Source organism: Lithobates pipiens, unplaced genomic scaffold (assembly GCF_037356315.1).
Source record: "Lithobates pipiens isolate NorthernLeopardFrog02 unplaced genomic scaffold, aLitPip1_a1.2 Scaffold_10, whole genome shotgun sequence".
In the NCBI taxonomy this organism is placed as follows: Eukaryota; Metazoa; Chordata; class Amphibia; order Anura; family Ranidae; genus Lithobates; species Lithobates pipiens.
Genome location: NW_027507686.1, coordinates 71,888,369 through 71,914,511, shown reverse-complemented (window position 1 = coordinate 71,914,511; position 26,143 = coordinate 71,888,369). Strand labels below are relative to the sequence as shown.

General features: G+C 45.3%; 1 pseudogene across 1 annotated transcript in view; it reads right to left on the bottom strand.

Annotated features, from left to right (window-relative positions):
- LOC143925429 (dipeptidyl peptidase 3-like) overlaps nt 1-26,143 on the bottom strand; it is a 70,499-nt pseudogene that overhangs the window by 3,204 nt on the left and 41,152 nt on the right. Inside the window, exons 12-13 of the transcript XR_013261976.1 lie at nt 24,332-24,511; nt 3,643-3,805 (exon numbers count right to left, since the gene is read on the bottom strand). The product of XR_013261976.1 is annotated as a dipeptidyl peptidase 3-like (transcript). The remainder of the gene's footprint in view (nt 1-3,642; nt 3,806-24,331; nt 24,512-26,143) is intronic.

Sequence of the window (26,143 nt, the reverse complement as noted above, 5' to 3'; positions counted from 1 at the left end):
TCCTTGATGTAGGTCTGAAGGGACGGGGTCACTCAAAAACCAAGCAGGACAGGTGCTCCTTGGATGCAATGTCCTTCCAGTACTATAAACAAAGTGCTCTGTGTATTTGTATGACAGCAGACGTATACTAGAGACAAGTCTAGAGGTATCCAGCAGGCCATCTCCACTGAATTGTTAGGCTTCAGACACATGTTTCAGGTGTTCCCCTCTTTCCTTTCTTTCCTTGGGGGGAGGTCTTGCTGTCTGGTACCTATGGTGTAACTGAGTTTAGATAAATTGTATTTTGTGTAGAAATTCGTTTTTACTTTTATTTTTATAATTGTAAGCTATTTCGTACAATATATTGTTACTAAAAATATTTTTCCATATAGAAGTATTGAACCCCAACTAAAAGGATATTCTCGTGTGGATGCATCTTTAGTATCGTCAGACAGTAAAACGATATCTAGTTTGTATTTTAGGGGAACCACTGGTAGTCCACCTTTTATGTCTGATGCTATATATGTACTATAATATCGTGATATATATGTATATTAATAAATTAATTTTGTTAAAAAATGTATTTACGTGCCTTTAAAGTCCATCTTATCAAATATTGCAAATTCTATACCTGTTTGATACATGCAACCAGGAAAGGATCCTCAGCTGCAGTGGAAAAATCTCTTTTGAGGGATCTTGACCATTCTGCCACAATTTGGCAATTTAAAGTCACAGCTAGAATAAGGTGAGGGACACAGTCTGCCAGTGAGAACTGGGGTTTAAAGAGGAATTGCTGTTAGTCTGTAGAAGTCTCAAATTAAGAATGCCCTCTACTGGTCAAATGGTTCCTCTATTAAGATGGGTCAATCACAGATTTATGGTGGGTTTAGACCATTCCTTCCCAGACAGGAACAGATCCAGTAAATGCTCAGGGGGGTCCCTAGGCCCACTGTAGGGTTTTCAATCCCTATTGAAGAATACCTCAAAGAGCAGGTGTAACAGAATGTTTGCTGCAGCTGTAGGAGTTCTGAAAGACTGGAGACAACAGGCTGATTCAACAGATGCAGTGTCCTGCATCAATAGTGCCTGAGACAGTTTCCTGTAAATCTGAGAAAATGGCAGAAGACTGCAATTTATCAAACATAGTCATATCAGAAAGACACTAAGGTGACCCCCTAACAGAGTCAGATATGGTCCCTGCAACTGGTGGCCGGGCTACTTTTAAGAAAGATAGGAAACAATTTCTGCAGGGGAAGGCGCGGAAATGCAATTGTCTTTGCAGTCAGCACCAGCGGGGAACACAGTGGATTTAGCTGCAAAGTCTTGAGTGACTGCAGTACCCCAGAAAAAAACAGCAAAAGACTCACCATCACCAGGCAGAGCCAAGGAGGACTTGGATGATGAGGCAGATTCTATATTTATAGGGCAACTGGATTACATATTGCAGCCTTCAAAGGGCATAGAGAAAAGAAACCACTAGAGCACAGGTGTCAAACTGGCGGCCCCCAGCTGTTGTGGAACTACAAGTTTAGCTTGACACCCCTGCACTAAAGGAATGTGAGCTGAGATAATCTAGCAGTAATACTGTTCCCTCTGTCTAGCAGGGTCTGGGTACGGCAATCCATAGCTAGGCTGGGGAAAGGCCAGTTCAGAGAGCTGTTGTTGTAGAGACCAGCTCAAGCATCAATGAAGCAAGAAACCTTGACTGAAGAAAAAAATGGAGGAAAAAAATGCTAGCAAAAAAGAAAATAAAACAAATAGGTTATACTTTTACAAGTTGAGCAGGGAAAATGTGTGCATCCTCTTAGGGCACTGACAAAATAACTGAGGTATTCTGCCAGTAGAGGAGAGTTACCCTGTTTCTGGTCTACATATTTTGTGTTTGCAAATGTCCAATCTTCCTGTAGGTATCAATAAAAACTGTACTTACTATGTGTCCCTTAACAGATGAGAAAGAAACAAGATTATATGCTGTTAACTTACAGTTACTGCTCTTTTGGCATACACTGTACTGTGTTCATCTACAAAAGGTAATAAGAATGTATTCCTAACACATGGTAAATGCATCCAAAATACAACCACTGAAAAGTCAAGGACACCATACTCTCTGGTCCTGTTTGATAGTGGGATGTCAATGCAAACTAACCTTAAAACTTACCAAGCAAAAGCCAATTTACTCATGAAAAATTTTTTTTGATGCTGCAGGAAGAAAAAGTTTAGAGGTGCTGTTAAGCTCATGGAAGCTGTAGGGCGAGAAATGGCCCATCCCCGAGCTCAAAGGAGTACAAAAAAGTGGGAGTTTGGAGTTAAGGTTAGAGATGAGTTTGAAGGATTCCCAAGCAAATTTCTAGCGCCATGTAAAGTTATCAAATTAAACCCCATCAACCTTAAATCTTAGCGAAACATTCCTTTACATTCCTCTCCCCTGTAATCAATGAAATTAAATCATTCATTGATGTCTCAAACTAACGTCATACAACCTGCTAAACATTCTGTAATGGATAACGCATTTAACCTCTTGCCGACCGACTTCTGCAAATATACTGTGGCAGGGTGGCTCAGCTGCATGTAGTACTGTGGGAGTGCGCATGGGAAAGAGAGCCAGAATGGGGATCTGTCAATGTAAACAAATCAGATCCCCTTCTGACAGGGGAAGAGAGAGAGAGAGAGAGAAGCTGATCCTAGTGATCAGGAACAGAGATCTCTCCCTTCTCCCAGGCACCCCATCCTCCATACAGTTAGAAACACCTCCAAGGGAACACCGTTAACCCCTTGATCGCCTCCTAGTGTTAACCTCTTCCCTGCCAGTGCCATTTATACAGTAATCAGTGCATTTTTATAGCACTGATCACTATATTGGTGTCACTGGTCCCCAAAAATGTCACTTAGGGTCAGATTTGTCAGGCCGCAATGTCACAATCCAGCTAAAAATCTCAGATCGTCGCTATTACCAGTAAAAACAACACAAAATAAATAAAAAGTCCCTAAATATTTCCCCTGTTTTGTAGACGCTATAACTTTTGCGCAAACCAATATACGCCTATTGCGTTTTTTTTTAACCAAAAAATATGTAGCAGAATACATATTGGCCTAAACTGATGAATACATTTTTTTTTATATATTTTTTGGGCTATGTATTATAGTAGAAAGTAAAAAATATATTTTTTTTTTCAAAATTGTCGCTCTTTTATTCATAGCGCAAAAAATAAAAACCGCAGAGGTGATCAAATGCCACCAGAGGAAAGCTCCATTTGTGGGAAAAAAGGACATAAATGTTGGTTGGGTACAATGTCACGCGACCGCGGAATTGTCAGTTATAATGATGCAGTGCTGTATCGCAAAAAATGGCCTGGTGTGGAAGGGGTTAAATCCTTCCAGAGTTGAAATGGTTAAAGGGCAAACCTGCTCAAAACGGACACCCCAGTTTTGGGTAGAAAAAAGTTGTTGAAGCAGGTGCTGAAGCCAGGAACTGTGATGGGCAGCTCTTGACACGGTGGTGCAGATAACAAGACTATGGGTATTATTAACATACTTTATTTTTTCATCTCACAACAGTAATTTGATATTTGGCTGATTGCAATGGCTGACTACACTTTATTCTATTTAATAAGCCTGCAGGCATTTCTATTGTGTCCAGGAGTTTACAGCCTTAGCATTACTCACCTGTCAACCGTGTGTTTATCTGTACAAATGATTTTCGCTCCTCTTTTCTTAAGATCACAATGTCTCGCAGTGTAAGAAACTGATAGGGTTTGGAGTCTGTAACTTTGGAGTATCCATCATACATCTCATGTGCCCTGTCTACATCGGCTGTGGATTTATATACCTATGAAAATTGGAGGCAATGTGGAATAATAGACATTAATATAGATGTAAACTATAACCCATTTTATTTTAATTATATGCCTTTTTTATTTTAATTTTTTTTTAAAGAAAACAACCACTGTGATAACATGGATACCACCAGTATACCAGAATATGTACAGTATTACTGTGTCACCAGGGAGATACCCAAAAGCTACTTGTGGCATTTCTGAGGTGGCATAAGAGACATGTCATCTGCCAGGTGGACAAAGTTTTTGAAGCTAATATAATTATAATGTGGGTAAAAAGGCAACAAATGGGACCATAGCAACATTTATATAGATTGCGTGGAGTTACAAAAGTATGCTGATCCTGAATATGTGAGATCTATCAGTATAGAAGGCGGCAATTGTATCAGCTGCTTTGTTGCTCCACGCAGGGTTTACTAAAGAGAAATAGACTTCACTTTGCAAGGGAGGTTGCGCCTGGCTAGGGAATAAGGTGAAGTTCTGCTGACCTTCATCATCCAATCGTGTGCAAGTAAAAATGCTGTTTTTTTATTTTCCTTGCACATGATTGGGTATTCTTTGCATAGTTAAATTTCACCACATTAATGAAACTGTGAAAAACTCCCTTGCAAAATGCAGCTTCCCTTGAAAGGTCAACAGTCTTTTTTGCCTTTTTGAAATCAACCCCACTGTGTTTACAAATTGCCTCAACAGCCCTCAATGCCTGCATCGTTGCTGCTTATACATCAGACTAATGCCAACATGCTCCTTTTGAACATATAAAATGCTCAAATGCAGATTTTGGGGCTGATATACTAAAACTGGAGTACAAAATATAGTGCAGCTCTGTATAGAAAACAATAAGCTTACAGGATTGTTGCCCACCCCTGATTTAAAGTGTTTTCAAATTGTGCATGTCTAGTTTGGTTCTGTATATAACAGAAAAAAAAAGATAGATTTGGTGATTTTGTACACATATGCATGCAAATGGCTACTCTTTCTTGTGTATATCCATTATAAAGGGGAATTGAACTACTGATACAGTATCTCACAAAGTGAGTACACCCCTCACATTTTTGTAAATATTTTATTATATCTTTTCATGTGACAACACTGAAGAAATGACACTTTGCTACAATGTAAAGTAGTGAGTGTACAGCTTGTATAAATAGTGTCAATTTGCTGTCCCCTCAAAATAACTCCACACAGCCATTAATGTCTAAACCAGTAGCAACAAAAGCGAGTACACCCCTAAGTGAAAATGTCCAAATTTGGACCAATTAGCCATTTCCCCTCCCCGGTATCATGTGACTCTTTAACCACCTCAGTACAGTGCAGTTACACCCCCTTCCTGACCAGACCAATTTTCAGCTTTCAGCGCTCTCACACTTTGAATGACAATTACTCAGTCATCCAACACAGTATCCATATGAAACTTGCGTCCTTTTTTCCACACAAATAGAGCTTTCTTTTAGTGGTATTTAATCACTAGTGGGTTTTTTATTTTTTGTGCTATAAATAAAATAAAACGTAAATTTTGTGAAAAAAATGCCTTTTTCTTCGTTTCTGTCATAAATTTTTGCTAATTAGTAATTTTTCTTCATAAATTTTGGCCAAAATGTATACTGCTACATATCTTTGGTAAAAATAACCCACATTAGTATATATTATTTGGTCTTTGTGAAAGTTATAGAGTCTACAATCTATGGTGCCAATCACTGAAAATTCATCACTTCTGATCAGGCCTTCAGTACATCAGGTGTACCTTATTTCTTGAGACTCTAACTAGTCAGGAAAGTACAAATACCCCCCAAATGACCCCTTTTTACAAAGTAGACATCCCAAGGTATTAAGTAAGTAGCATGGTGAGTTTTTTTAAGTTGTCATTTTTTCCCACAATTCTTTGCAAAATGAAGATTTTTTATTTTTTTTTATTTTTTTTTACTAAATTGTCATATTATCAGGTTATTTCTCACACACAGCATATGCATACAACAAATTACCCCCCAAAATACATTCTGCTACTCTTCCCGAGTACAGCGATACCACGTGTGTGAGACTTTTACACAGCCTGGCCACATACAGAGCACTAACATTGATGTAGTACCTTCAGACGTTCTGTGAGCAAAAATTACGCATCTCATTTCTCAACCACCTATTACACTTTTGAAGGCCCTGGAGTACCAGCACAATGGAATTTCCCATAAAATTACCCCATTTTGGAAAGCAAACACCCCAACGTATAATCTGTGAGGCATAATGAGTCTTTTGAACGGTTCATTTTTTTCCAGAGGTTTTTGGAATATGTGGAAAAAAATTAAAACGCATTTTTTTTTACACAAAATTGTCAATTTATAAGATATTTCTAACACATAACATGTATATAGCAAAAATTACACCCCAAAATACATTCTGCTACTCCTCCCGAGTATGGTGATACCACATGTGTAGGACTTTTACACAGCCTGGCCACATAGAGAGGCCGAACATTGAAGTAGTACGTTCAGGCGTTCTAGGAGCATAAATGACACATCTTATTTCATTCCTACCCATCACACTTCTGAAGGTCCTGGACCACCAGGACAGTGCAATTACCCACAAAATTACCCCATTTTGGAAAGTAAACACCCCAACGTATATTCTATGAGACATGGGCTGCAAATAGGTACTCGGGTACTCAGATGGACTGTGACAGGTACTCGGGTACTCAAATGGACTGTGACAGGTACTCGGGTACTCAGATGGACTGGTGACAGGTACTCGGGTACTCTGATGGCCTGGTGACAGGTACTCGGGTACTCTGATGGCCTGGTGACAGGTACTCGGGTACTCTGATGGCCTGGTGACAGGTACTCGGGTACTCTGATGGCCTGGTGACAGGTACTCGGGTACTCTGATGGCCTGGTGACAGGTACTCGGGTACTCTGATGGCCTGGTGACAGGTACTCGGGTACTCTGATGGCCTGGTGACAGGTACTCGGGTACTCTGATGGCCTGGTGACAGGTACTCGGGTACTCTGATGGCCTGGTGACAGGTACTCAGGTACTCTGATGGCCTGGTGACAGGTACTCTGATGGTTTGGTGACTGGTATTTGGGTACTCTGAAGGGCAGTGACAGGTACTCAGATGAACTGTGACAGGTACTCGGGTACTCAGATGGACTGTGACAGGTACTCTGGTACACAGATGGACTGGAACAGGTACTCGGGTACTCAGATGGGCTGTGACAGGTACTCGGTACTCTAATGGACTGTGACAGGTACTCGGTACTCTAATGGACTGTGACAGGTACTCGGTACTCTAATGGACTGTGACAGGTACTTGGTACTCTAATGGACTGTGACAGGTACTCGGGTACCCTGATGGGCCGTGACAGGTACTCGGGTACACTGATGGGCCGTGACAGGTACTCGGGTACTCTGATGTGCCGTGACAAGTACTCGGGTACTCTGATGTGCCGTGACAAGTACTCGGGTACTCTGATGTGCCGTGACAGGTACTTGGGTACTCTGATGTGCCGTGACAGGTACTCGGGTACTCTGATGTGCCGTGACAGGTACTCGGGTACTCTGATGTGCCGTGACAGGTACTCGGGTACTCTGATGTGCCGTGACAGGTACTCGGGTACTCTGATGTGCCGTGACAGGTACTCGGGTACTCTGATGTGCCGTGACAGGTACTCGGGTACTCTGATGTGCCGTGACAGGTACTCGGGTACTCTGATGTGCCGTGACAGGTACTCGGGTACTCTGATGGGCCGGGACAGGTACTCGGGTACTCTGATGGGCCGGGACAGGTACTCGGGTACTCTGATGGGCCGGGACAGGTACTCGGGTACTCTGATGGGCCGGGACAGGTACTCGGGTACTCTGATGGGCCGGGACAGGTACTCGGGTACTCTGATGGGCTGGGACAGGTACTCTGATGGACTGTGATTGACAGATACTATGAGGGGTGGTGACAGGTCCTCTTTATTGGGGGGGGGCAATCAGTATGTTTGGTGTACACTGTATGCGGTAACGAGATGTTACCGCAATCTCCTCCTCACACACGATCGGTGTGTGAGGAGGAGAACCCGGTAACATCCCGTTACCGCGGTTTGTTTACAATTTAGTGATCGGCTGTGAAAGGATCACAGCCGATCACGTGGGTAAACAGCCAGCCAATGGCTGTTTACCAGTGTCGGTGACGAGCAGTGTTCCCGTGGAACACGCCGCCACCGACGTGCACGCGCAGCGCGCTCGCGATCGCGCGCATGCGCCGTGCACGTGCGGGGTGTGACCATCTGTGATCGGCCGTGACTTCATCACGGCCGATCACGTGGTAAACAGCCATAACGAATGGCTGTTCACCCCCTTCGGTGGCGAGCGGAGTCTCCGTGACACGCCGCCACCGAAGAAACAGGGATGCACGATCGCGCGCATCCCTGTTTAAACGGGAGGCCGTCATATGACGGCCTCCCGCCGCAATAGCTGCGCCGCCTGGCCGTCATTTGACGGCCCGCGGTCAGCAAGTAGTTAACACGGGCGGACTGTCTGGCCAACTTAGTCCGTCAGACAGTCTGACAGACAGTCCGTCGTACTTTCCACTGAACGGACTTGACCACACACACCACTTTTTGAGCGGACTAATACAGCGTACTAAGTCCGCCGTACTATCCGCCCTACTTTTGAAATGAACAGACTCGCCCACACACGCGGAGGAAAGTCCGCTCATTTCGAGCGGGTCTCCAGGTAGGCGGGGCCCGCGAAGGAGACGTCGCTGACCCCGCCGCCTGGTATGGACTTAAAGGGGAACCCCAACACCGAAAAAAATTGGCGTGGGGGCCCCCCCCAAGTCCACAACAGACCCTTGTCCGAGCACGCTACCCGGCCGGCCAGGAAAGGGGGGTGAGAGAGCGCCCCCCCTCCTGAGCCGTACCAGGCCGCGTGGCCTCAACATGGGGGGTGCCTTGGGGAAGGGGGGGCCGAGCGGCCCCCCCACCCCAAAGCACCTTGTCCCCATGTTGATGAGGACAAGGGCCTCTTCCCGACAACCCTGGCCGTTGGTTGTCGGGGTCTGCGGGCGGGGGGCTTATCGGAATCCGGGAGCCCCCTTTAATAAGGGGGCCCCCGGATACCGGCCCCCCACCCTATGTGAATGAGTATGGGGTACAATGTACCCCTACCCATTTACCTGTAAAATAAAAGTCCAAAAAAAAAAAAAACACAACACACGAGATAAAATACTTTATTGCACAGCTCCGGGGGTCTTCCGTCTTCGGGGGTCTTCTCGCCGGACTCCTCCGCTATCTTCTTGTAGCTCTTTAACTGGCGGAGGAGCCCGGCTTTCTTCCTCGCAGCCGGCCTCTTCTCCCGACTTCGGGGGTCTTGTCCCCCTCTTCGGTTCTTCTGCCGGGCCACCGCGCCTTCTTTTAGCTCTTTTACAGGCGGTGGCCCGGTCTTCTGTCGCCGCCGTCGCCGCCGCCTTCCGTTCTTCTTCTTCTCCAGATGTTGCCTCGACGATCTCTCCGGCCGGAATGCCAGGGACGCGCTGCGCGGCCACTTATATAGGGACAAGGGGCGGTGTCACATGGCTTTATGTCACATGGGTTGATGTCACATGGGGACTATGACATCGTAAGGGGGCGGGGTCACCATGTGACACCAACCCATGTGACATAAGGCCATGTGACACCGCCCCTTGTCCCTATATAAGTGGCAGCGCAGTGTGTCCCTGGCATTGTGGCCGGAGAGATCGTCGAGTCAACATCTCCAGGAGAAGAACAAGAAGAACGGAAGGCGGCGGCGACAGAAGACCGGGCCACCGCCTGTAAAAGAGCTAAAAGAAGGCGCGGTGGCCCGGCAGAAGAACTGAAGAGGGGGACAAGACCCCCGAAGTCGGGAGAAGAGGCCGGCGGCGAGGAAGAAAGCTGGGCTCCTCCGCTAGTTAAAGAGCTACAAGAAGATAGCAGAGGAGTCCGGCGAGAAGACCCCCGAAGACGGAAGACCCCCGGAGCTGTGCAATAAAGTATTTTATCTCGTGTGTTGTGTTTTTTTTTTGGACTTTTATTTTACAGGTGAATGGGTAGGGGTACATTGTACCCCATACTCATTCACATAGGGTGGGGGGCCGGTATCCGGGGGCCCCCTTATTAAAGGGGGCTCCCGGATTCCGATAAGCCCCCCGCCCGCAGACCCCGACAACCAACGGCCAGGGTTGTCGGGAAGAGGCCCTTGTCCTCATCAACATGGGGACAAGGTGCTTTGGGGTGGGGGGGCCGTGCGGCCCCCCCTTCCCCAAGGCACCCCCCATGTTGAGGGCACGCGGCCTGGTACGGCTCAGGAAGGGGGGCGCTCGCTCGCCCCCTTTCCTGGCCAGCCGGGTAGCGTGCTCGGACAAGGGTCTGTTGTGGACTTGGGGGGACCCCCATGCCGATTTTTTTCGGCGTTGGGGTTCCCCTTTAAGTCCATACCAGGCGGCGGGGCCAGTGACATCTCCTTCGCGGGCCCCGCCTACCTGGATACCCGCTCGAAATGAGCGGACTTTTCTCCGGGCAGGAAAAGTCCGCTCATTTCAAAAGTACGGCGGACTGGCACACACACGGGCGGACTGTCCGCTGAAAACAAAGTTGAACGGACTGTATTACGGAAATTCCGAAATACTTAGTCCGCCAGACTGTCTGCTGAAAAAGTCCGCTGAAGCCCACACACGAGCGGACTGTCCGCTGAAATGTGTTTCGGCGGACTAAGTTGGACAGACAGTCCGCCCGTGTGTACGCGGCTTTAGTGTTACAAGGTCTCAGGTGTAAATGGGGAGCAGGGGTGTTAAATTTGGTGTTATCGTTCTCACTCTCTGACTGGTCACTGGAAGTTCAACATGGCACCTCATGGCAAAGAACTCTCTGAAGATCTGAAAAAAAATAATAATTGTTGCTCTACATAAAGATAGCCAAGACCCTGAAATTGAGCTGCAGCACAGTGGCCAAGACCATACAGCGTTTAACAGGACAGGTTCCACTCGCCGTGGTCGGCCAAAAATGTTGAGTGCAGGTGCTCAGCATCATATCCAGAGGCTGTCTTTGGGAAATAGACGTATAAGTGCTTCCAACATTGCTGCAGTGTTTGAAGGGGTGTGGGGTCAGCCTGTCAGTGCTCAGACCATATTCCATAAATTGCATTAAATTGGTCTGCATGGCTGTTGTCTCAGAAGGAAGCCTCTTCAAAAGATGATGCAGAAGAAAGCCCACAAACAGTTTGCTGAAGACAAGCAGACTAAGGACATGGATTACTGGAACCATGTCCTGTGATCTGATGAGACCAAGATAAAACCTATTCGGTTCAGATGGTGTCATGATAATGACCCCTAACACACCTCCAAGATGATCACTGCCTTGATGAAGAAGCTGAGGGTAAAGGTGATGGACTGGCCAAGCACATCTCCAGACCTAAACCCTATTGAGCAGCTGTGGGGCATCCTCAAATGAAAGGTGGATGAGTCCAAGGTCTCTAACATCCACCAGCTTTGTGTTGTCGTCATAGAGGGCTGGAAGAGGACTCCAGTGGCAACCTGTGAAGCTCTAGTGAACTAATCCCTTAACAAGATAGCCATGCGGATAATTCCTCGCCACATACGAACCAAATGAATGAAAGAGAAAAACCCCATAGCTGGAAAATATTTGAATGTGTTGACCCTTAAATAAACAGCGCCTGCATAGGTAGACAAAGCTGAGTTTATACCTTAATCCAAACTACTGGACTATAGGGATAAGAAGAGCCCCTTCCAACCAACATCCAAAACTGTTCCTGTGGTGCAACTTACACTGCCTAACCACCTCCGAACTATATGATTTAGGAATTATCCAACTTACCCCTGGAAAATGCCAGCATCCTCTGCTGAGAAGCAAGAGATAGGAATCCTAGTGCTATTACTAGAAACATTCTTCTGAGAGAGGATAGGAGAAATAAAGGAATCTAAAGAGACTTCCCCAGATGACTGCAGGTCAGCTACTGAAAGAGGATCTTTCTCCCATTGGGCCCAAAAAATACATCCAAGGCTTTTATCATTCCTCTTAGAAAGACCTTACAGCGGGGTTCAGTGAGCACTGTCTGATGACCATCCTGGGGAATACAGGTGATGAAACCTTACTCTTCAACATGGGGACCAACAGATCCCACTGGCAATACATTGAATCCAAGAAATAAAGTGGTCACGAATGACACACTCAGCTGTCCAGTGTAAGAAGCAGCAACTTATCATAGTAAGAGTGCCAAGGATCATGGCAGTTCTATAGTAGGTGAGGATTAAAAAAGACATAAGTCCATCAAGTCCAACCTATGTGTTGTGATATTGGGGTGATTAAGCTCAATTGGTAGATGCATTTTTTAGTCCACATCAGTCAGGCGTGCATGGTTAAGGGCCTGGTAGCCCACGTTTATTAGAAGAAAACAAAATATTAGTCCATCCAGGAATCCCACGCAGGGGTTTAACTTCATTCAGCACACATAAATGAAAGCATACCAAGCCACCTGGCTCTCTCTCTTGTCAGCAGCTCCTCTGCTTGCTCCCAACAGACTTATCAAATTCTTTCCCGTCCCCTGGACTCACTGGCTTCCGTAGTCTTCCCGACTCTCAAGGATGTCCAGCCTTTCCCAGTTCCTGGGCAAAGAATCCCCCTTACACAGGCTACAGTCTCCCACAGGGCAGACTACTCTCCAACACAGGTTTGTCTTCAAACAGCAGCAGCAAGCTGCTCACACTCTACCATCCTCTACCAACAGCCCTTCATTTACATGGCCTATGTGCAGCTGGGCACACACCCTGCTCGTTATCACCAAGACCCGGACACAGGGTTGGAGATCCCGTCCCACCCATAACTCTCAGGGATCTCCAAACTACAGAATCCCATCTGGAGCTAGCAAAACCTGGAGAAAACTGACAGAGCAGTTTTCTCCATTTAAAAGCTACACTCTGTAGTTTTGCAGTCCGCAGATATGCAAACTCTGTGTCTATGTCTCGTTTTCCTCCAATTTCATAGGGACAGAGCCTCGCTCTGTCACATATCCCCCCCCTTTGTTTCGATCCGGAGGGAGGAACACCAGCACCCATCATGATGGTTGGGACACCTCTGTGCTGGCTGTCAGCCACGTAGGCCCAACCCTTTTTCCGGGTGCGCTTCCAGGAACATTCCCCCCTGGATCTTAACAGGTTCCTATATTGTCCTATACTCAGCCTTCCTCTTTTGGGGTCCCTAGGCTTATTCACTTTTCTTGGGGGAACTCTGCCTTCCTTGAGCCTTCCTTTCAACTTACAAATACCCATTTTACCCTTCACCATCGGTATTTCAGGTTCAAAACTGTTTTTCTTGGTACCCACTGCAACCAAATCATTGTTTACAGAACGAACTCTTAACAGATCACAGCTTTCCATATCATCAGTGCTTTCCAATTCAGTGTTTGTTAGAAGAAGACCTGAGGAGGGACTACATCCGATGGGACCATAGCACAGCTCCACCTCACCCGTTGTCCAACACTCCATGGGTACCTGTTCTAACAAACCACCCTGACCCAAGCATAAACCATTTTTTCCAGGTGTACACATTACATTGTTATGGCAACCAATATTAACACTTTCTCCCACAGTGTCTCCAGGCACCTCAACTTGTACCTCTGGGCCAGTGACAGAAAGCATCTCTGCTACTGCTGAGTCCATTCTGGGCCCTTCCTTCTCATGAGGCCTAGCGGGAAAGGCAGTATCTGCGCCCTCTACTGACAACTGCTCCGCCGCACCCCGGACCACACCAGCAGAGATGTTTCTAGTCATCACATCAGACGGAGAGACCTCTGATATCTCAAGCAGTTCTCTCGCGTGCCTTCCATACCAATCAATAACTAGAAGTACGCTCACAGAGAATCTGGAGATCCTGTGCCAAATGGGTAACCATTGGTCCCACCAATTCCACTGTTGGTCAAGGTTTCCCAGCACTGCCTGTACCACTTGGCTCCACCCATTGGTGCTACGCAGCACCACCTGGTCCAACTGCGGCGGAGATACCCAAGTATACAGTAAGTTCATCTTTACCAATTCTAGCATTTCCAGTAAGGTTTCGGTCATCTCTAAACACCAGAACTTTCTAGGGTCTTCTACCCTGTCCAAGACATGGAGGGGCTCAGCGACTGCAGGTTGAGAGGGTGAGACATTTGAAGAGACCTCATCCTCCTTGGAGGTACCCATCATCACAGCTTGTTTCTCCCCTGGAGAGCTGTCAGACACATGTCTCACACTTATCCCTTCTGCACCAGTGTTCGTGAGCCTCTGCAGGTCATTACAAGTCACACTATCACTTTGATACTCCATATCATTTAGCGGTGGGGCTGTGGACAACACATCTGCGATGCCAGTGCCCTGAACTGTTTCTTCAGAGTGGAGGGCAGCAACCTTTGCAGGGACCAAGACGCCCTCAACCTCCGATGGCTCTGCGATCCCCCTGTCTGGCATAGCAGTTGTGTCCACACCCTTGTTACTTAAGCTAGCCTTACCCAGCATGGCTAGCAATTGTTTGGCCCAGCTGTCCCAGACCATTGTGGTTCCACCATGGGCGTTCCACAGCGTTGCATCACCTGCTGTAGAAGGCCGCACAGAAACCTGGGATTCATTAGCTTCAACTGCACATTCGTCACTTCTATACAGATCATTTTTTAACACCACACTTTTATCAACGTTGCATTGGGGTGATGCTTCATCACCTAAAGCTTGGTGCAGCACACCATTCTGAACACCTTTTTCTGGTGGCACTACAGACACATTCAGCTTTGTACACTCAACTTTTGCAGGCTGAATTAACCCCTTGCCCACTGGGCTACACGTAGGGTTGTGGGGCTGCGCCCACACTCTCTCACTGTGTGAATTAGTCCCCCCTTGTTCCACCAGCATAGCACCAGAGCCATCCTGGACAGCCTCTGACTCCAACACATGGAGACCCCATGAGACTTCCATGGACAATCCTGTGCCTCTGCCTGTCATGGGAGATCTCCTACTCTTGTCACTGGTAGTGAACACATTACCAACCTCACTCTCAGATGTGACATTACAAGAAATACATGTTTCAATGTCATTACACTCATCATGTTTAGCAATAGTATCACTTTTGTTAGTACGATCATTAGCATTCTCATTGCATGTAGACACAACTGCCGTTTTTGTGGTTTGTTTATGAGCCACCATAACCTCTGAGCGACTCTTCACAGCACCCGCTCTTTGTAAAGGGGCACTTTTGCCTATTTGGGCAGCTCCATAGCTGACCTGGGAAACTCTCTGCTCCAACACTGCAAGCTCCTTGGAAGTTTCCCTGGGCAATCCTGCAGCAGCTGTCACTAGGGAACACGGTACCAGCACTGTTTTGGTCACCCCTAGCTCGTTTTTCCCAGCCATCTGCTGGATCATAGCAGGCACATGCAGAGTCCCCATGTCCTTTTCAGTCCTTAGCCCTGCGTCTAGTTGGGCTTTAAGCTGCGCCTCCCCACTGCTCTGGGTAGCACAATGCAGAAAGTCTATGTCCATTTGTACCGCGGATCTCCCCACTGGACATACTTCCACTTCACTGGGTTCAGCATCATAAACTGAAACAGTCTTACCAGTTCCTGCAGCTGATGTCATAGCCTTCACTTGAGTGCGTTGTCTCACTGGTGTGGTGTCTCCATAGGCTGACTCCCCCATGTGGCCATGGAGCAAAACTGCAGCCTTTCTGGACCCACAGACGCCCCCTGTAGGTAAGACAAGATCCTTGTTGCTAGGGGTAACTGCAGACTTGCGCTCCAAAGCTGGTTGGCTATACCTCATGCAGGATTCAAGCTGATGTACTCTCCTTTCGGGACTGACCCCTTTGCCTAAGTGGCCATGACGGAAAACTTTACGTTTCTCTGGATTTCCAAATCCTTGGTCTTCCGGCGACACTTCTCCCATCCTGGAGCATTGCTGGCGGCCCATGATACGATGGAACTCTCCTCTAAGAAGGATTTCCTCTTTAAACTTGCTGTAGTCATCCTGGTCCCCATCCATCAAATGGTAAACCGACCGGAACTCTATCCGCAATAAGGTTTGCAACAGTTTTGGCCACCGGTCTCTAGGCCATTTTCTCTTTACAGCAACTTTTTCAAATCTTACAAGGAAGTCTCCCACCTCCTCTGTAGGCAGCATGGGTTGCACATAGTCAGAGGCCAAGATCTCAGCCCCTTGCAGTGCACCCCACTCTTTGTGATTCCACTTGAACCATTCATTCGCTGTCTCACATGTCACTGGCCCCTTTTTACTGGTCCTACAAGGTGGAGACATCTTCTCAGGCCATGCTGAGCTCACTTCTTGGCATCTCCTCAATGACTGGCTCTCACTCGTTGCCATTGGATACCACTTCTGAGGACACAGCTGATCACAATCATTAGCAGATGAGCTCCAGAATTCATCAACCTCCCATCCAGCTTGGTTATTCCACAAACATTCCTGTGACAAGGGGCAATGGGCAACAGCATGTCCCCACTCACTACAACTAATGCAGCGCAGAGGCCTCCTTGCGTCATGCTGTGGCACCTTTGGGCTCAGGCTGCCAGGAACAACATCCTCTTTCACTTCTCCTTTAACTCGGGGTGACATGATCAATTTACCCCAGATCACAGCGATGTCAGACTCAGACAAATTCTCTGGTGTGGCTGGGGCATGTGGTGAAATACCCTCTAGCCACAATAGCCGCTCCCTGGCTTTAGCAAGGATTGCTTCCTTTTTTTGCTTTGACCGTCCCATCCTTGCAATCACATGCACACAGCAGCTTGTAACAGTTCTCAGCAGAGAAAGAAAAAAAAAAAAATCTGATGTTTGATTCTTCCTTCACAGGTACACAACCCGCATGCAACACAGTCCATCAAATAAACGTATACACAATGCTGTTCGCCTGGCTGCCACACACAGCTAGCAGTAGTTCCTGATGCGACTCACCATGGAGCAAGGACCCGGATTCCACCGTCTACATGCCCGCATTCGAGCACCACTTGTGATATTGGGGTGATTAAGCTCAATTGGTAGATGCATTTTTTAGTCCACATCAGTCAGGCGTGCATGGTTAAGGGCCTGGTAGCCCACGTTTATTAGAAGAAAACAAAATATTAGTCCATCCAGGAATCCCACGCAGGGGTTTAACTTCATTCAGCACACATAAATGAAAGCATACCAAGCCACCTGGCTCTCTCTCTTGTCAGCAGCTCCTCTGCTTGCTCCCAACAGACTTATCAAATTCTTTCCCGTCCCCTGGACTCACTGGCTTCCGTAGTCTTCCCGACTCTCAAGGATGTCTAGCCTTTCCCAGTTCCTGGGCAAAGAATCCCCCTTACACAGGCTACAGTCTCCCACAGGGCAGACTACTCTCCAACACAGGTTTGTCTTCAAACAGCAGCAGCAAGCTGCTCACACTCTACCATCCTCTACCAACAGCCCTTCATTTACATGGCCTATGTGCAGCTGGGCACACACCCTGCTCGTTATCACCAAGACCCGGACACAGGGTTGGAGATCCCGTCCCACCCATAACTCTCAGGGATCTCCAAACTACAGAATCCCATCTGGAGCTAGCAAAACCTGGAGAAAACTGACAGAGCAGTTTTCTCCATTTAAAAGCTACACTCTGTAGTTTTGCAGTCCGCAGATATGCAAACTCTGTGTCTATGTCTCGTTTTCCTCCAATTTCATAGGGACAGAGCCTCGCTCTGTCACAGTGTGTGATTATATGAGAGCATTACATTGTATATCCTTGTATGTTGCGGTCATTCCAATGCTTATCTAATAGTTTAAAAAACCTATTGATGCCTTCCACTGAAACCACCACCCGTGGAAGAGAATTCCACATCCTTGCCTACCTTACAGTAAAGAACCCTCGACGTAGTTTAAGGTTAAACGTCTTTTCTTCTAATTTTAATGAGAGGCAACGTGTCTTATTAAACTCCCTTCCACGAAAAAGTTTTATCCCTATTGTAGGGTCACCAGTATGGTATTTGTAAATTGAAATTATATCCCCTCTCAAGTGTCTCCAGAGAGAATAAGTTCAGTGCTTGCAACCTTTCTTCATAACTAATATCCTTCAGACCGTTTATTAGCTTTGTTGCCCTTCTTTGTACTCGCTCCATTTCTAGTACATCCTTCCTGAGGACTGGTGCCCAGAACTGGACGGCATACTCCAGGTGAGGCCGAACCAAAGTCTTGCAGAGTGGGAGAATTATCAATTTATCCCTAGAGTTAATCCCCTTTTTAATGCATGTCAATATTCTGTTTGCTTTGTTAGCAGCAGCTTGGCATTGCAGGCCATTGCTGAGCCTATCATCTACTAGGACCCCCAGGTCCCTTTCCATCCTAGATTCCCCCAAAGATTCACCTCCTAGTGAATAAATTGCATTCATAATTTTGCCACTCAAATGCATTATTTTACATTTTTCTACATTAAACCTCATTTGCCATGTAGTTGCCCACCCCATTAATTTGTTCACATCTTCTTGCAAGGTTTACACATCCTGGGCGGAAGTTATTTCCCTGCTTAGCTTAGTGTTGTTCGCAAATACAGAGTTTGAACTGTTTACCCCATCCTCCAGGTCGTTTATGAACAAATTAAACAGGATAGGTCCCAGCACAGAACCCTGAGGGACCCAACTTCCCACCCCTGACCATTCCAAGTATTCCCCATTTAACACCACCCTCTGAACTCACAATTGTAGCCAGTTTTCAATCCATGTAATCACCCTATGGTCCATGCCAACGGACCTTACTTTGTACAGTAAACGTTTATGGGGAACTGTGTCAAATGCTTTTGTAAAATCCAGATACACCACGTCTACGGGCCTTCCTTTATCTAGATGGCAGATCACCCCCTCATAGAAGGTTAATAGATTGGTTTGGCAAAAATGGTTCTTCATGAATCCATGCTGATTACTGCTAATGATACCACTGTCCTTACTAAAATCTTGTATATAGTCCCTTATCCCCTCCAAGAGCTTGCATACTATTGATGTTTTGCTAACTGGTCTGCAATCCCCAGGGATGTATTTTGGTCCTTTTTTTAAATATTGGTGCTATATTGGCTTTTCTCAAATCTGCTGGTACCATTCCAGTCAGTAGACTGTCAGTAAAAATTAGGAACAATAAACCTTGCATAATATCATTTATAGAGGCAGAGTCCCTGCCTGCCCTGGTACCTCTATGCTTAACACCTCTCTTTCATTATTCCGCTATATTGTTACAAAGGTAACCAAACATACTTGGATAAAATGTGTATATTTTGAATGGTGTTGCGCTCCACACTTAATACAAATAAATAAATTGATATACGTATAAATCAATATATAATACACAGATAGAATAACAACTAACACTTTCAAAATAGTGAATCAGTGCCAACTCTGTAAAATCCAGTCGCATGCAATATAACGGTAAGGACCCTCTTAAAATAAAGGGCATCCAGTGACAGTAATCAATAAAGTGCATCCAGTGACAGTAATCAATAAAGTGCATCCAGTGCCAGAAAAATATAGCCAAACTATAATGTATATATTAGAGTTCAAAATTATGATGCAATCCAAATAGTGCATATAGTGTGAAACACAATATATAATAAAAATGAAAAATAAAAAATAAAAATGTGTATTAGCAAATATGAACACAGCAATAAAAATTCAATGTCCAATAAAGTGCAACAATGATTAGTATCCCATAGTAGTGATAGTGTCTCTGTCTATAGCAAAAAAGCATCAATCCGTATTGCAACATGCATATTAATTGCAGCAATATTTGCTAATACACATTTTTATTTTTTATTTTTATTATATATTGTGTTTCACACTATATGCACTATTTGGATTGCATCATAATTTTGAACTCTAATATATACATTATAGTTTGGCTATATTTTTCTGGCACTGGATGCACTTTATAGAGGGTCCTTACCGTTATATTGCATGCGACTGGATTTTACAGAGTTGGCACTGATTCACTATTTTGAAAGTGTTAGTAGTTATTCTATCTGTGTATTATATATTGATTTATACGTATATCAATTTATTTATTTGTATTAAGTGTGGAGCGCAACACCATTCAACATATACACAGCATACCTTCTTAGGGGAGGGTTTGAGCCCCTGCCGGTGTTTTAGCTGCAACCATACGTTTCTCTTTAGATTTGTTTAAATATTTTGGCGCGAGGATAATTTATAATTACTATTATACTTGGATAAAATCTCCAAAAAAAACCCATATGGTTCAACCCTAATCTTCAGGAATGGTTTTCCCTCCCGGGCCCCAATCGCTGGTACTCCAAGGGGGTTAAATATTTTAAAACCTTCTCCCAGCTACGCTTAGACTGACTTGCCAAGATCGTACCTCTTCTACTACTACCAGCTCAAACATGCGATCCACACACAATTTGGCTCCCTGGACGACCCCACTGACTTGCCCCCGTTGAAAAAACTACTCAGACACCCAGACCCCACTAAACTAGTTTCCACCTACTATGCAGCCCTAATGTCTGACTTTAACCCCAGGTTTCATAAAGCACAAGCGAAATGGACATCTCTGGATATGTCTTTGATGGACGAAGACTGGCCAGAATTCAGAGATACATATAAAACCGCAGTTATTGCCTCCAGGGACCACATCGGTCAGATCAAGATCTTTCATCAGACCCAACTCACCCCAGCCAGACTGCACAAGATGGGTCTCTTGCCCTCAGCTGCCTGTTTTCGCAGCTGTGGCCAGGAGGCCGACTTTCTAAATTGCTTTTGGGCGTGCCCAATGGTCCAGGATTTCTGGAAAGAAGTGGGTGCTTTCACCTCACTGACGTTGGGTCTCCCAAATTTACTACACCCCAAGAATGGCCTTTTAGGCATCTTTGGTGATTGACCCATATCATCCTAAGCCAAGAGACTGCTCCGCATACTCCATTTTTATGCTAAAAAAACTATTCTAATGTCCTGGAAGGGTGCACAGACCCCTCTGAAATCCTTCTGGATAAAACTTATTAATGATTCTATCCCACTTTATAAACTGACTTTTGAACTTAGAAAAAGGAACAAAACCTTTCAGCTAATTTGCGGTAGATTGTTGGCTAGTCCACTAACCCTATCCCAGGGCTGATTATACCACTCTCGGTTGTCCATTGATGTGCTGTGCCCCAAAGATTTTTAATACTTGGTTACATGCTCTTGCTCTGACTTGGTAGCATATTTGCACATTATACCATTATGCCTATGTTAAATCTTTTGCATCGATGTCTGTGTAATTTCCTATGATTGAGTATACTGCCTAAAATTGTATACCCCCTGTCTGACCAGACTGTCTGGCACTATTGCTGTTTTTTGTATTTTGTTGTTTGCGTTTTCTATGTTTGTTGTTTTGTCTAAAACCTAATAAAAAGTTCCCCAAGTACCCTCGGGTGCAAGCCATCTGGTCCCTGTGATTTATTAATGTTAAGTTTGCCAAGTGTATTTCTAATTCTGTCCTCTGTTAGCCATGAGGGTGCTTCCTGTGATGTGCCATGAGGACGAACACTGCAATTTTGGTTACTGAAGCCCCCCCGGATTCTCTCATGAAGTCTGAGGAGAAGAACAAAATTCAATACCTTCGCCATCACCCCATCCTTTGTAAGCAGATGTCCTTCCTCATTCTCTATGGGGCCAATATGGTCTGTCCTCCCTTTTTTACTGTTTATATACTTAAAGAATAAATGCATAAGACCAACCTACAGAAGGATCTCCTGATTAATTCAGAATGGTCTATTCTTGAGAAAAATACTTAAGTTTTTTTTTTTTTTTTGATTCATACTTACCTACCTTACCTCAGACCGATGCTGCAGCTGTTCCCCGCTGTCTCTACACTGAGAACTGAGCCATTGAACATTGCTGATGGCTCAGTTTTCACAGATCCGAGAGGTGAGTTGCTGACTGTCAGTCAGTGTCTCTCCTCTCTGCGTCTCCACACTCATTGGAGTGCTGAGTTGTGGAGGGGCAGGGAGTGGCTGTCTCAGCGGCTCGCTGAGACTGCCATCAATCAAGGCAGCTGGGGGATCCAGACTTGGGAAGTCGGGATGACGCTCAGCCTCGACTGATGGCAGTGACATCAGCGGAGAACGGACCGCTCTCTGCTGAAAACAGGTCACAGGAGTGCAAAACAAATTGTACTCCTGTGACCCAGAGGAGAAGCCTAGTCTAAAAAACTCAGGCTGGACTTCTCCTTTAATTGCCAGAAAAGAGATTACTCCTGTCCCTTCCAGAGTGAGGGGAAGGTACAATCCCATTCCCCACCAGTGACTGCTCAAAAGTCTTTGGGGCGTTTTGGTAAAACAACATCTTGGTATCTTACCCAGGTTCCAGACTCCCTAACTGTGCTAAAAAGGAGGTCCCCCAACAACCCCAGAGAGGAGGGAATGGAAGAGTCTGCTACACATAAGAAAGGAGCCAAGTTTCTACAGGGAGTGGACTTTATGAGTGGGGAATTGAGCTGAACAACCCCACTCAGTGACAACCTAAGGCTACCAACACTACAGTAGATAATGTCTCTAGATAAGGTTTGCAGATAATAGGACCTTCAGTATTTAGTTTAACCAGCAAAGGGCACTAGAGTTAGTGCCATGAGCAGGCTCGGAACTGCTGAAAGTCATTGGGAGTGTGGTCCCTACTAGAGAATAGATCAGTAAGGACTAATCTCTGTTGACTTTTAAAGGTCAATAGGTCCCTTAGGAGGGGTAAAAGACTGAGGAGGGTCAAGCCCTGCAAGTGGTATAATCTCTTGCGAGGGAAAAGCAATATCCTTGCTGGGAGCAGTGCAAGTTTGAGTGGGATACCAATCCAAAGCACAGGTTCCTACTAAAGTAGGAATCAGGGGTCTCAAAATGCACAGAGCTGGAAAAAACAAACAAAGAGAAGACGCACATGGAGTGCACAGTAATATCAAAAGGGTGAGGAGGGGCAGCTGGAGGAGGTGCCTGACTCAAGGATCAAATTTGAAGGCTACAGGGGAGAACTGAACAGTCAAATGCCTGGGAGGTAAACACACAGGATAAATCAGGATAAACAGCAACCACTTCCAGAAATTCGAGTGCACTTTCATGTCGAAGGCTAAGCCGGGAAAAAAGAAGAACTCTGGCTTTGAGTCCTGTGACTTGAGTGGGAGGTAGACTGACTGCCTACGAGGTTCTACTGCTGTAGCAGATAAAGGAGAAGCATGAGTTTCTGCTGCCCCAAGTACAGACCTCCTGTGTTGGAGGCAGGAGCACATTCCAGCCACTAGTGGCATTGTGAATTACAATGTCAATAGCAGATGAGAAGAGTCAACTTCCTTTGAAGGGCAACCAAGTGAGAGGTTAATTGAAAGCATCATCGGTGTACCAGGCACATAGCTAAAGTGCCCTACCCATATGAACAGACATCATCCCCCGGTGGCACACATTTCTGTTACGTAAAACCTGGAACTAGGTAGGGAGTAGTATAACAGCTGTCAATAGAATTCCTAAAAGTAAGAACACTATCAACCCATTTATATGTATGCTCGTTAAGGTGGCTCACTGGAGTGTCTACAGTGTGCAATGACCACTTAGCAGCAGCAGGATAGTGCTTCCCCTAGGTGGAATGGAAGGAGAAAAAGCAAGGAGCACACTCAACACTTCACTACACTAATAACATAATTTTCTCAGGCCTATAAGCCTTCAATCTTACAATTATAAAACCAGCAGTGGTGCACAACAGTGCCACAGTGAGGTAGCTCCTGGTGTATAAGCCCAACCAGCCCTGCTCCCAAAGTGAGTCTTCAGATACAGTTCTCTTCTGAGTCAGTCTCTGGTGTGTATTATTCCAGTTAAGGTTGAACTGGATAGACTTGTGTCTTTTTTCAACCTGACTAACTATGTAACCAGTAGCTGTGTTAAGGTTCTGGACCCAAATAGTGCTCTGCTGTGAACTAAGACAGTGCAAAAAAGGTATAGAGCATGCCAAAAGGCAGCACCCAGTGTCTGATGGTCACATTTTAGGCTATCCCTGCAATCTTCTAGCGTTCAGGGTATGACCTCCAAAAGTTGTTGCTAAGGACACACTAATACGGATATACGCTGTGAAAGACCATGAAAGTCTTCATGGAAGTCCCCAAAGAAAAAAACAAAAACATGAAAACTGTAGATTTAAAAAGATTAAAATGATTTCTGAATTCTATTAAACATGTTTACAATTTGGTTTACATCTACTTTACAAAATATTTATTGCAAGAACAGCAGACACAAGGCAGTTTTGCTGCCAACAAAAATTAAACGATAGCATATCCACAGAATTTCCCTGAACTCACCTCTTAATTGCTGACTGGGAAACAACTGTTCAAGGAGGTTAGAAATCTGCCTTAGTCTTCAGTATTTTGTCCTGACATAAACAGTGCCTGCCAGCAGGGCTGGTCTATTCTCCATCTCAACTGAGAGGAATGTTCGGCGGAACATTTCTCTCTGATTTTGGGCACTTTTAGTTATTCTTTTTCATACTGTGATAATATATACACACACCTGCAAACGCTGCAAAAATTTCTGGATTGCTAGTCGGCCCACACTCATAATCTTGCTTCTGTCCAGTGTCACCTGTGCATCTGGTCGTCCATCAACCCCAACTTTCTGGGTGAGAGTGACAAAATTTTCACCAGCTTCTAAGAGGACACGAAGAATGACAAATCGAGCCTGCATGTGAGCCTGGAAAAGTTAAACAAGCTGTGACATATATAATTTTCCTGATAGACACAGTTACCAGCAGTGGTGCTTGATTTAAGATGTGTGCAGTAATGACCTTAAATCTAGCCATGCCACGCTTCCAGAACAATTACCATACCACTTATTTTACTGAAAAACAAGGACCTCTTTCTTTACAAAGGATAAGAGCACCAACCTCTCCCTATTTTATCTTTGCTTCATTTCTGAATTCAGACATGAAAAACTAGTAAAGACAAGAGGATCTAAAGGAACTAACTTATTCAGTACAATAATGCACTCTTATCAATTCTGTTGCAGCCTTCTGTTGGTATTGTGATTGCTGGAATCTTTGCTCTATGGCCATTGGTTGGCAACAAATAATTTAATTCCTGCACATGGACCTTGGAGTTACATCATCCGGGCACGTGGTTCCATTTGTGGCAGCTCATAGAAGCCAAGAGTATACACTACATCGTGTATAAACAGTTTTTTTGTCAAAATCTTTTTCTGTACTTCAAATGAAGGACACAACATAGATCTTGAAAATATATTTATACAATGAAAACAATGCAGCTAGGTTCCTTGTGGTAACATGGATGAGTCAGTCTCATAATTGAGGTCCCATTGGTTTAAGAAAGAGGTGGCCCACCCAAAACCCTGTGACCAAGCCCCCACGCACATGACGTCACTTCCAGAGCAATGTTTGTTCCACCACCAGGCAACTTCTGGTCGCCCTTTGCTCTCCAATGATTTCACTGACATCTACAGGAACATAGCTGCTGTGGAACCAAGCCTGCCCTTCCTGTTTCCGGAGGAGCTGAGAGTCCTTCTGTGAGAAAATTCATCCCCAGCGGCTGACATATGTGTGTTTACACTTACATGCCTGTTATCACCATGTGTATCGTGTATGTTGCTAACTGTTTACTTAAATCAATGTTTTTAATAGCCACTAAATTAAGATGCGCTCTCTGCTGTCCATATCTGTTGCACTCAGGATTCTGCTAGTGAGATGTTTGTTTATAACTTCTGGGTCAGAACATATGTGGATGTATCTGGTGACTTGGCAGAAACTGTGGATACAGTTGCATTGGTCAGTGTTTATCCGTATGTTGAAGTGCACAGTTTGTCATCCCTGACAGATACTGTGGTATCTAAGAAGTTTGCATATGTGCTTGAATAGTCCATGGTTTGAGTAATGGGTGAAACAAATTGTAATTGAATGTAAAAAGGCAAGATTTTTTTTTACTTAAAATACAAAAAGTTATACTTGCCTGCTCTGTGCAATAGCGGTGGAAGCTGTCTCCGTCGGGGGAAGACAGTGATTATTTATTGCTAGTGGCTATAGCAGCTGCAAGCGATAATAGCAAGTACAATCCGGCAGGCTGGTTGTACCCAAGTTGATTGGTCAACTTGGTACATTCAGCCTGCCCATACACTGTTTGAATCTCTGCTGGTACCTGCTGAACGAGCCGAGATTCAAACTGTCTATGGCCAGCCTCAGTCTACAGAAAAGTTTTAAGGAAGGTGGGACTTGGCTATGTTGTCTGGATCACAAAACTAGTTTTAAAAAAAATGCAATTTTCCAGTGACCCGTTTGTAGACAGCTCATTAGGGATTTTAGAAGGCTTCAGAGCA